This window comes from Rhinolophus sinicus, linkage group LG05 (genome assembly GCF_036562045.2).
Source record: "Rhinolophus sinicus isolate RSC01 linkage group LG05, ASM3656204v1, whole genome shotgun sequence".
Lineage (NCBI taxonomy): Eukaryota > Metazoa > Chordata > Mammalia > Chiroptera > Rhinolophidae > Rhinolophus > Rhinolophus sinicus.
The window spans coordinates 11,239,957-11,252,441 of NC_133755.1; the positions used below are offsets into that span (position 1 = coordinate 11,239,957).

The 12,485-nt window shown below is 45.9% G+C and overlaps 1 long non-coding RNA gene across 1 annotated transcript; it reads left to right on the plus strand.

The window, feature by feature from the left end:
• The first annotated feature begins 584 nt into the window (after window positions 1-584).
• Window positions 585-8,857, plus strand: LOC109456032 (uncharacterized). Its single transcript, XR_002138797.2, has 4 exons — window positions 585-772; window positions 2,680-2,787; window positions 3,291-3,358; window positions 8,753-8,857. It is a non-coding gene; the product is annotated as an uncharacterized LOC109456032 (long non-coding RNA).
• Window positions 8,858-12,485: the final 3,628 nt, after the last annotated feature.

Here is a 12,485-nt window from a genome sequence, read left to right on the forward strand (position 1 = left end):
GAGGTAGGGAGCGAGAGCCAAGCTTCCAAATAAACACATCAGAGGCTGGGTCTAAAAAAAGACAGAACACAAATAACCGTCTCTTGATGTGCCTACAGTTTTGTTTCACTGTTCCCGGGTCACGAACTAATTTGCCAAAAAGAGGTTACCGCCGGTACAGCGGAGCGGCATCTCAGGAAACAGGCTCCATGCAGGTGGCCTGTGGAGGCTGGGCCCCGCGAGGCCCTGCCAGGGAAATGGCTCTCGGATGAGCACTGTTGAAAACTCTTTAGTGTAAGTGAATGAACAGGCAGTGCTTTCAGAAGTTGGAGAATATGGGCCTTAGAAAAACAAGGGCTTGGCTTATCCCCAAATGTCGATGTCTCCAAATCAAAGAATTAGCCTAAATACATTTGTTTTGAGAGGCCGTGTGACCTTGAGCAGCCTACTTCCCTTCCTAGGGTAGGTGTCCTCCCTATGAAACAAGGAGTTTGGATGAGCTGCTCTTGCAAATCCCTCCCAGTACACGGAGGCTCCTCCCCAAGGACTCAACACAGGAAGGCTGGCCTCTGCCCCCAGAAGCTTCCAACTGACGAGAACAGGGAGGTAGCCAAAGTCCTAGGAGCTCAGCTGCAGGATGATTTCCAGTCACGGTCATCTTTCAGAACGCTGGGACCAGTGGAGCAGCAACAGCATTTTATCATTTTAGGCAAAGACCTAAGTTCTCTTTTTAGGTCACAAGATTTCTCCTTCGATTTCGTACTTCATTTGCTGCCTCATCTGACCTAACTCCGTGAGTCTCCTGATTTTCATGTGCGTGGACGTTACCTGGGGATTGTGCTAAACATGCACATCTCCGGGCCTTGCTTCCAACAATTCTCACTGAGTAGATCGGGGCTGGGGCCAGGGACTGGTATCCTTAACAGGCACCCCAAGGATTCCCAGGACACTGTCCTAACTATTCTGATTGTGGGGTCCATCTCCCTCGCAGACTTAGTCTTCTGGGGGCCAGGCAACCACCCATCTGATCTTGCAATGTAACAGAGAGCACAGCAAAAGGGTATGCAATCACATTGAGTAAGGAAGTGAATCAATGAATGAATTAGGAACATATGCTAGGGAAACTCATTAATACCGTGAACTACCAAAGACTGCAGTCACGTAGAACTCTTCAGGCAATGCTTGAGAAGCTAAGGTGAGTGAGAAAAGGGGTACAAGACAGGCTCCAAAAATGGGTCTCGGTGGGGCCACCAGAAACAGTAGGCTGCTTGCAAAGGGATGTTTCTTCTCTCACAAACACATCTGTCCAGCGGGAGTCCCTCAGCCTCCACTATATTTTAAGCTGCATCCCTCAAGATGTCAAAAGTGGGATTACAGTGTAAATGATTGTCAGTTCACGCCTGTCCTCCTGGTACTGTGCTGAGTATCACAGGCCGGTTGGGGATGTAGGCAGCAGGGGAGGGGGAGGAGGGGACGGTCTTTAAATGTAACTGAATAGAGTGAGCTCTGGAGTGTCTTGGGGGGATAAAGCAGTTCACAGGCTGCTACTTTTTTGTGACATAGCTTTTATGGGGGGAGAGCCAGAATATTAAGCTCATTGCTTCCAGATGGGAAGGTTGGACAAGACAGAGAGGCCTTGGCTCTGAAAGCCTGGACTCCGTGGTGCGATATGGATGTGACATATTGAAGTAATCGAGATAGAAGATCTGGCTTTAGCCAAGGCTGTCAGATAGATACTTTTTAAAACATTACATGGTTTGTAACAAGGTATTGTGTATCCTCCCAGCAACCCTGCAGCCTCAGTCTCTGGGAAGGGGTTGCAGGGAAAAGTGTGCTTATTTTGCTTGAGTTACTAAAGCTCCTTTTATATATGAAGAATTTGGCATCTCCTGGCCGGGGAGCGGCCGAGCCAACAGGCCGATGCACTTGTAATGTACATCATGCTAGTGCCTCACTAAGTAAGTCCAGGTGCTTACATAAGAGGCAGGGTCCTAAGCACTCCCTTATTCGAGCCCTGAAGCAATCATGGCCCAGCGCCTCAAATGAGCCTCAAATCTGTTTAATAAATCATCTATTTATAGAGTTAATCCAGGGAGAAATCCTTCGGGTTGTCTGGGGCAGCCTCTCCACCAGAGGGCGCCCAATACCCACCTCATTCAGTCTAGACTGCTCTTAATTGATAAGGGATTTCAGCTCCCCTGGAAGCCCTTTGTCCTGTCCTTGATCAAAGCTGGGGAAGAAATCCAGACCCCTCTGGAGGGTCTCCGCCAATGTCCACAGCGAAAGTTTTGCTCTGGGTTGGTTTGTCTGCCCTGGCACATTGGAAAGGGAGAGCAGGTGTTCAGAAATCCCCAGTTTGCAACATGCTGGTTTACTTGTAATTCTGTTAGTCAGGGGATGGCCCCTTCCTTGGAGAACTTCACACCTGAGAACAGGTCTGGGCATCCCTATGGACCTAGTGCCTGTTTCGCATTTCAAAGGCTGGGAACTGTTAAGCTTGTATTTTGATTAAAATTTTGTATGAGCTTTTCCCCCCTTTCAATGTAATTTCAGGATATTTAATTTCAACCCATCATCTAAGGGGAGGAGGGAGGAGGTATTTGATGTGAAACAGCACACAGGGAAAGCCAGCCAAGTCAGAAAAGCGAGCAGTTCGGGGCTGTGGAGATGTGACAACTGAAATCTCTTTTGTTCTCCCAGGCAGGCTCTGAAACCGAAGCCCCTCAAGGACAGATCTATCCAGAGCTTGGCATCAAGACGACCAATTGTCCAGGCTGGCCTCTCTGCTACCTCTGGGGCCTTGGGCAAGTAAGTCCCTGAAAGTTTCCTGGCTTCAGTCACCTGGTTAAAGCTCTGGGGAGAGGAACGCCTACCATTTGCCACTGGCCACGGGGCTGTGGAAAGAAAAATAGCATGTCTTCAGAAAAGCCAGTCTCTGGAGACTATGGTGGACATTAGTTATGCCTCAGCTTCCAAGTGACTCAGACTTCCGGTTATGATGGTCAAACATTAGCCCACCTTGCTCTCGCTATAGGGTGGTGGTCACCTCTTCAAATGTCTGCAGGGTCCAGGCAGGTGATGCAAACGGAATGATGAGGGCATGCCTGGGACAGAGGGGTACACAGTGAATATTTGTTGCTATGGGTCTGGTATGAAGCATAAGGGAATGGTGGATATGATGTTAAGGTTCATACCCTGTCTTTGATGTTTAAATTACTGTTCTTTAAAAGAGTACTTCAAATATGTTTTGGTCTAAGGGATACTGATTTATATCTCACATCCACTTTTTAATTTTTTTTTTTTAATTTTAGTCTTACTTAAAAGACCAAGAAAGAAGGGAAATAAATTTGGTAGTATTGGAAATCGCAAATCTGCCCAGGTGAGCCTGATTTTAATATCCCATCTTTGCTCATAAATATAGTTCTGTTTGTCTTACCCACTTTGGATGAGGTAAACCCTGTCACTTGGGAAATAGTATGTAGGATGGTACTATATAGAATGAAGGATCATAGCCCCAGTCGCTGTCCAGATCTCTATACAGTGGACAGTCTGCCGAGCTAATGCTCATCCCTGTCTCTTCTTCCTCAAAGAGCCCCCCTGCCCCAGCAAAACCGAGATTATCATGGAGCCAGAGGAACAGCTGGCCTGGTGTTAGACGTGTCATGAAACTGGGCTTCAGCTTCCTAAAATGGGGATTCTACTCCTCTGGCTCTTGTTACACAGGGCAGTTTGTGAGGGCCCATGGGATAATATCCTATAAAAAGGCTTTGTAAATTACAATGTGCTTAATGAATATGAAAAGTTAACGCCATCAATTTGGGGGAGAAACTGAAGGAATAGTCCTCATATTGGTTCATTACATCTCTTAAATTGCTTGGACTACTGGCATGCTTTTCTCTATAGTTAAATAAATGTCCCCTACTTATGGGGTCAACCTTTATTTTTCCCTAATATTGTTTCTTATTTGAGTTAATGAGTCCAAAGCTCATGTTTGCCTGTGACCTCTGGCTGACCTTCACTCAGTGCTGACCCGCAGCTCTGCCGCATCCTTAAAATAGATGTGGGGTGATGAGTGGGGTGGGAGGTCCAGACACCCCATAGGTGGCTCTTTGGCTCTGCTTCCTGCAAAACCCCCCATAGTAGGTCCCATTCTCAGTCATCTGCTATTTACACTTCTGTGGCTCAAGGATATTTGGTTGCAGATTTCCTACATTATATTTAAGTGCAAGTGTATCTTGATTTCATCCCGAAGCCTCAGGGAACGCACCAAGATTACTCATCAGCAGGTAAAGTGGAGCGGGTGACTCAGGCCAGAACTTTCTGCCAGAACCAGCACCGCTCCCTGCTCCGGTGGGGGCAGATGCTTAGAGTTATGTTTCCAATAAGAGGCATAGATTTGTGCTGCCTAATGATCAAAGTGAAACTCCTAAGCCTGGAATTCTAGGCTCTCCAAATCTGGCGATACCCTGTTTGCCTTACCCACCCCCTTCCTTATTAACACCCTGGGTTTCAGGCACCATGACACTCCCTTTTCACATACATGTTCCACATTTTCTCACGTCAAACCTTTATACATACAATTTCTTCTGCCTGGATTTTTTTTTTTCTGGAATGTCCGCCTGCTACAATCATAAGCATTTTGTAGAGAGAAATGCTTATAGGCCCCTCATATTTCCATAGAGCAGGAGAGGAAAGGAGGGGCGTTTCACCACCATCTCTAAGAGACGAAAAGATAAAGGAACATTGCCAGGCCTCCTCTCCATCTTTCACTCATTCTTCTTAAAGGAAGAGCAGTAACTGGGACCAGGGAATAAGCACCCTGGGCTCAGCCCCACCCTCCCTTCCTCTTTGTAGGGCTGCATCTGCCTGCAAATCAGCGGCTTCTTGTCTGGCTCCTACTAAGCTCCCTGTGACCAGGGCTTAGGGCTGCCTCCTAGAAGCAGTCAGGAGGCCCTGCTCTCCGTGCACGTTCCTCTACTGCCACAGGATGGCCCTGCAGTAGGCAGGGTAAGCACATCTGCTCTGCAGACCCAGCCCTGCCCTCACAGGGGTCTCCCAAACCTTGGACTGCAGTGGCAGGGGGGAGGGAGCCACATTCTCTCATTCCGAGGTAGCAGCGGGGATGCTGATGGTTTGGGCTCCTTCATTTTCATTCACTCTCTCTTGCCTAACTGTTTCTGAATCCTGAGGAGGAAGAGAGAAGTCATTAATTAGATCCTCAAACCTCAATGCCCAAATCTCACATCTTCAAAGGAGTCTCCTCTGGCTTCCCTTCCTAGAGGTACTCAGCCCTCCCTTTTTCGTCCTGGCGTTTCTCCTGTGGAATTTCAGTTGTGCTTCATTTGCTCATCATTTTCGTCAACGCACATTCACAGGTGTTTGCAGAGCTGGGGTTCTCCTGAATTTAGATGTGATGAGAAGTCACGTTTCAAGTTATGATTTCCCCTGAAAATCCAGTTCTCGGCATTTGTGTGGTATAATAGCAACAGAATTGGACAGAAAGCCTAGAGTTAGGTCTCAGATTGAACCTTATAAAATATTAAGAGCCCATTAGGTGCCAGCAATGGTGCTAGGTGCTTTTTGAGACATAATCTTGATATAGTTGAGTAACATTATCTCCTTTTTATAATGAAGATAACTGAAGCTCAAAGACACAAAGAAACAAACAATACTAAAAACAACAATAAAGAGGCTGTGAGCTGCTTAGAGTCACGTAGCCAGGAGTTGGTGGAGCCAGGGCTCAGGCCCAAGCCTCCTGACATCGAATGCCGTGTCCCTTGCGCCTCATCACACACACTCTCTCTGTGCCCTCTTGCAGTCCTTCTCCAGGGACAAGGGCAACATATAAAACGTATCTCTAGTGACATAGGCAATAAATGATAAAGGCCAAAACAAATGATCCAGGACACGCGTGTGCTGAAGGTGCCATGCAACGCTAATCCCTGTGACCTTATACACTCATGGCAGGCTTTGCAGAAAGATCAGGATTGATTCAAGCCCAGGGAGACTTCTTGAGCAGGCATGGGATACTGGGAGGGGTATTCTAGGCACGAGGTCCCATAGCAGCAAAGGAACAAAGGCTGGACAGCACAAGGGACATTCAGAACACAGTGAATTCAGCCTGGCCTGACCCAAGGTTGATATTTGGTAAAACAGGAGGTAGAGTGAGAAAGGACAATTGATGAGGTCTTTACTTGGGAGGATGGATAGTGGTTTTCAAGTTAGGATGAACTGTGGAATCACCATTTTGAAAATACATACACCCAGCCCCCAGACCTAGTGAATCAGAATCTCTGGCTATGCTTTGGAGCAATTATTATTATTATTATTATTATTATTATTATTATTATTAGTGAATCCTTCACAGGTGACTCTGATGCTAAATAAGGGCTAAAAATCACTGAGAAAGGATTTTCTGTGGCCTTGAAGCAGACACAGAGCCCTGGGTTTAGATTCATGAGCCCTGGATTGAGTTCTGATCTTGGCATGTATCATGCTCTGAGTTGGGCAAACCTCAATTTTGTCATTTTTAAGATGCGAGCAACAGTAGGACTGCCTCCCTCCCTCCAAAGGTCCTTATATGAGAAAAAAGTAAAAAGTAAAATGTTGTGTTTGAAAACCCCAGCATCACACATGCCCAGCGTTAACACATTCCCTTTGTATCCATGGGAAAACATAGGCAGAGGTGAGCTGATTCTCTGACTTGGGAGGTGCCACAGGTTGCATATGGAAGTGTTCGAGGCCAACAGGGAGCACAGGGAAGAACAAGCACGGAGCACCGGAGGGGGCTGGAGAGTGGCTAATATCCAAGAATTAGGTGTGAGCTCAGCAAGCACAGCCACGGTGAGGCCTTGCAGACATCTGTGTGGCCACAGGCCAGAAGGATTCGGATTCTCTGTGGGTGAAAGGCAAGGCAGTTTACATACCTAAAAATAAAACGGGCCTCTCCCAACACTGGACTGGGTGCCCTGAAATACTGGAGGGCTATAAGATGCAATTCTAATTTTAAGAAGATCAGTTCTTTGAATACAAACTCAGAAGCAACTTTGCTGGGGGAAATGTCCATGTACTGTGTCTTCCAGAAGGTTGTTCATAATCCCAGAGAGATGGGGTGGGGTGGGGGAGCAGAACTACTGAGAGAGGGACTGTCCAGGCAGGAGGTCCTGGGGTCTCTGACAATGACACCTTCCAGCAGGCGGGGGGTAAAGGACAGGGAACCAAAGCTCTGAAGGTTTAAAAAGACTGGTTTGTGATTCCACACTCCTCATGCTCCCAGCTGGGTCTGACCTGGGCTCCTGGAGCAATTCCCTCTGATCCCGAAAGAGTTACTACACCTTGGGGTGGGGATGGGGGCCTGCTCCCCTTCTTCCCCTTCTGGCAGCTACAGGTCCCATTATCTCATGAACTTTCCCCATATCCCTTGGAGATAAGTATTTCCTTATGGTCATGATTGTGATTCTCATTCTACAGCTGAGCACGTGCAGACAGAGGGATGGTCCTGAAAAGAGGGAGACATTTTCTTCCTTCTCTCTGGACTCTGTCAAATTCAAATCATAAAACAGAAAGCACAGGGAACGGCTCTGAGCCTTTTCAAACCCGAGGTAGCAGGGAGCAGCGCTGGGAAAAGGAACACTTAGTGTGGGTTTGGCGTGCTGTAAAATTTATGGTCATGTGGGGGGAGGGGGAGCAGTGGAGAGTTCCTTTTTATTTTCATATGCCCATAAAGAAAGATGGGGTTTCAGAAATAATCTCATGCAGGCTTCATTTTGCATATGAGGAAATGGAGGTCAAAAGAGAGAACTTGTTAAACAGGCTGTGAGGGGACAAACTGACCCCACCCCCAACTCCTAGTTGCATTTTTGCCCTGCTGTCCTTGCCTAAACTGTTTCACATGCTCCGTGGGCCAATTCTCGGGGCAAAGGCACATCCAAGGGTAATGCTGCCTTTCCTCAAGGTCATCGTGAGAGCCTGGCTGGAGGCCGGACTTATCTGAAGAGTTTGAGAAACATATTGAAATTATCAAGACTTGGAACCTAGCCTTTGTTTGCACTGAGCTTTCACCGCCTTATCGAGTTCCTAGACTTGAACGTCTCAAGGTTTAGCCAGTCAGTTTTATTTGCCTCCTCGGAAGCCCTGAAATCTTAGGCTTGTCCCCCAGGCCTAGGGTGAGGATTCTGGGAGGTGTGGGAGCCGTGATGGCTCTACAGCCTTCCAACAACTGACCTGGGAGAGGGATTCTGGGAAAACTCCCTGGACTGAGTGCCAGTCTGGGTCCTGGGCTTGGCACTGGGAGGAACACATACTGGGACATCCTGGATCGGAAGACAGGCCACCAACACAGAGCTGTGGGCCTGGGTTACAAGAACCAACATGGAGGTCAGTACAGGGTGACCCCTTTCTGTGCAAGTGATTTATTACTGGAGACTTCCCATAATTACAAATTTGAATAATTCAAAACTGAATATCTTATAGATATAAAGAAGAAAGACTGCATTTTGAGACTTATAAATGTACAAATACCATAACAAACTATAACCTTTTTTTTTTTTGCTTCTGAGTTTACTTTTAAAACAATAAATACATAATTATAAATAAAATCTTTCAGGAAACTTAGAGATATTTGTTGAAGGCTGCTTTTATTTTCTTGGGGAGAGCTCTCATGGTTTCCTAAATCAACTGTAAATCAACTACTTGAGTTATCCTGGCAGATATTTAGTCATCTTCATAGTGTTTTATCACATCTAAATCTGTTTCCTAATGTTTTTATTCTCAGGAATGTTTCTCAGCAAAAGCACCATCTCTGCCACTAAAGGCACGTGTGGATGGCATTGCCATAAGTTATAGAAAAAGTTTAAATGATAAGATCAAGGAGTACTGAAAGAAATGATAGCAGGAGTTCTCTCCCCCCCTCCCCCTTTCTGGGTAAACAACAGACTGGACAGGTGAGGGGTTTGTGTGTGCTGACCAATAGGCATCTCCATTAGACAATAGTGAAAACAGAGTTGACAGCTAATTCAGCACTATTGATCATTATGCAATTCTTAATTTTTATAAATTTTAGATACTTGTGTTATTTCACATTTTGATCATCTTTTGAACCGGGTTTAAGTTAATCTAACTTGCTACCTTACCGTACAATATACAACATAATGTGGAAATTCAGAGAAAGGAGTGGGGGGAAAAATTAGAATTAGGATTAAAACTCATACCTTTTGCTTCTGGACAATGTCATATCTGACTATCTCAGTGACGTATCATCTAATAATGTGCCATTCTTACATTCTCATCACACACAGGCAATGTGCCATTGCCTCTTTCCAGGAACATTCCTGCTGAGAATGCATTGGATCAGACATACTTATTTTATTCAGTTCTCATGACAATACATAATGCCAGTCTCTTTATGTCAAGTGTCCGCTGAATACTTTTGTCCCTTCCTTGAGCATCTCTCCTCTCGCCAGAATTGTGGCCCTGTGAGTCCTGGGTACGTCAGCAGTTCCAAACTCCAGTGTTTATCTGCCCAGCCCCTTACGGCTGCCTCTTAGCAACTACCCTCTGCCAGACTTCTCAGCCTATCTACCTCCACCAACAATCAGCAAGCGCTTCGTATCAAGCAGAAAACTGTGCACAGAACTTAGCCCCCTAAGTCTTGGCTGCTTTGGTAGCTCTCTGCTGCCTTTTACTTTACCTACTTTTCTTATTGTTCACAGCTAGAACAGTGGTTTACTACAGCTACTGCCTCCTAACCAGAAGTGGAAATCAACATATGGTGTTGAGATTTGCATATATAGCTCCGGATCATTCGTTTTAACAGATGAATAGAATTTACATATATAGTACATTGCATTTATTTATAGACGGTGTTTGGGTATTTTCCAATTGTTTCAGTTAAAAACAATGCTACAATGAATATTCTTGCACATGTTTTCTTGTGTACATCTTTGGGAATTCCTCTGGAATAGACAGCTGAAAATAGAATTGCAGAGCCAGAGACGATGCTTGTTCTAAACTTCATTGCTTATTGCCAATTCGCTTTCCAAAGTAGATGAAACACTGTATTTTCCCCAGGAGTGTATGAGTGTGTGTGTTTCCAACAGCTTTGGTAATGTTTGATTGTGAGACTACATAATTTTTGCCCATCAAATGGAAATGGATTTATATCTTCTTATTTTGATTATTAGTGGGGTTCTCAAGTTCGTTGCATTTCAGTGTTCCTCTTCTGGAAATGCCTATTCACATAGCTGGTCTACTTTTCAGTTGGGTTTTCAAGCCCATTGGATCACAGGTCTGACCCACACCAGCAGTCCTTGCAGTTACAAAGCTCAGAGGTGGCTTCTTCCAATGGGCCATGTGGAAAACCCAGGAGTGCTCTCATCCCGCCATCGTAAGGGAGTAAAGGGGAGCGAGCCCTTCAGATTTTAGTTACTTCCTGCTGCTCTCCTATTCTCTCTTCCCCAAATTCCAGCCGAGCTCATTTTTTACCTACTCCAGGAAGACTTTTCACACAGGCCTCATCCTCAAATAACGCTCCGTCTGAAAACCTTCATTCCCTATTTTCCGTGTCTGCTGCCCAGAGCACCATCTAGGACTGTATCCTGCCTTCTCCTGTCCCTGTAGATGAATGCAAAGCCCCTCGTGGCTGGCGCACTGAAATGCTACAGAGCTTGGAAGTAGGCAGGTCAGACTTTATTAGTCTGCGATCTTGAGCAAGCCACATAGCCCCTCTGCACCCATTTCTTCATCTGCAAAGATAGCAGTACTGACCTCATGGAAACATTGTGAAGATTAAAGCCTTTACACTTTTACCAGAATGTCTGACCTAGTAATAGTCACTCCAAAAAGCTTAGCTATTTCCATAATAATCGTGACTTTGTATTTCCCTCCAGCCTTGTACAACACTAGGTGCATGAAGGGGATTCCACACATGCTAGGTTGGCTTTGACTCCCATGGAGGTTTGTTATGTTCCGATGTTCACTTTCTGTCTATTACCTCCTGCCCATTTGCTATTTAGCTCCTCGGACCCTCGCCCCTGGACTGCATGGTGGTGAGAAAGTGTGGCCTAAGATTTGGGCAGTGCAGTAGCAGCAGATAGGTGGTGCTTACAGGACTCAAGTAACACATGGAAACCATTTCATAGTAAAATTGAGATGAGCTGTCCCACTGCATGCTGCCCTCAAATGAATCCTTTCTAGCTTGGGGACCCCAGTCTATGCATAGCCTGGCTCTTGGCTGTTGCTCTAACTGTGCCAAGTCTGGGAAGCATATTTCCCCTTGTCATTGTACCCAGATCAGAAGCTGCTGAAAGTCCAAAGCCTCCGTAAGATTATTTGCTTCATAACCGTAAGAATTCCATATTTGTATAGCGCTTTACAATGTACAAGGCGCTAGCATGTCTATGATGTCACATAGTCTCCAAAATACTGCTCAACGATAGTCAGGGGTCATTAACCCCATTCCATCGGGGACTCAGTGAGGAGAATGACTTCAACAGATTCACAAAGCTGAGAAGGAACAGGACTAGGCTTGAACTAAGGGCTTATGAATCTAAATGACTATTGGTATTGTTACTATTCAGAGTTCTTTCTGTGGGCCATACCCTACTTTTACACATGTTATCCCATTTATACTCATTTTGCATGCCAGGGAGATCAGAGAGATGACGTGACATGACCCAGACACATGACCAGTGACAGCAGAGCTGAGATGGAAACCCAGGTCTCTGGTTCTAGTGCCACTGCTTTTACCTACACACTGTGCAGCTTCCAAATCTAAAGGTGCTGAGGCATCTGAAGGCAGGAGGACACCTCACCTCAGGTCCTCTAGGCTAAGGTGACACTCATGGTCAGTCTGCAGAGGGAAGGGATATCCCCATTCTTGCCCCTCACCGCCCATCTGGTTACGTCACCTCCCCTCAGACCCGGGGCTGCTTGAGCTCCCCAGGAGCATCTAGCCCACTGAGGGGAGAGACCTGGGCCTGAGGAAAAGCAGTGTACATTTTTGACAATAATAATTATGCCAACTTGACATAGAAATGTCACTCAGAAGCAGCTTCATTTTCCCACAAAACTCAACTTCAAAGGAGAAAAACATTTGAATGTTTGATTTGTCTAAGTGATCTTCATAATACTCTTTTCAATGAAACAAATGGTGAAACATCAGTTTGGTATAAAGGACACTTAAAAAAAAAGTCTGTATGAAAAAACAAATAGGGTTCTCAAAAGAGCCTGTAAAACCCAGTCACTGTCAGGTTCGTTAGGCAGGGCTATGCTGGCCTGGGCTGGGCAGGAGACCTTTGTAAACATCCCCCAGGCATAAACTACTGGTTAGGAAATACCCTGGTTAGGGGATGAGGGAGAGCATGGCCATTAACACATGGACCTAGCTATCTGTCTGACTGGCTCCTTCTTGGACTAGAGCACCAACCTCCTTACTGGCTTGTGTGCCACCACTGTCCCCACTTTCACATGACCCTTGTCCTTGTGATCTGAAATACAGAGCTAGCCAT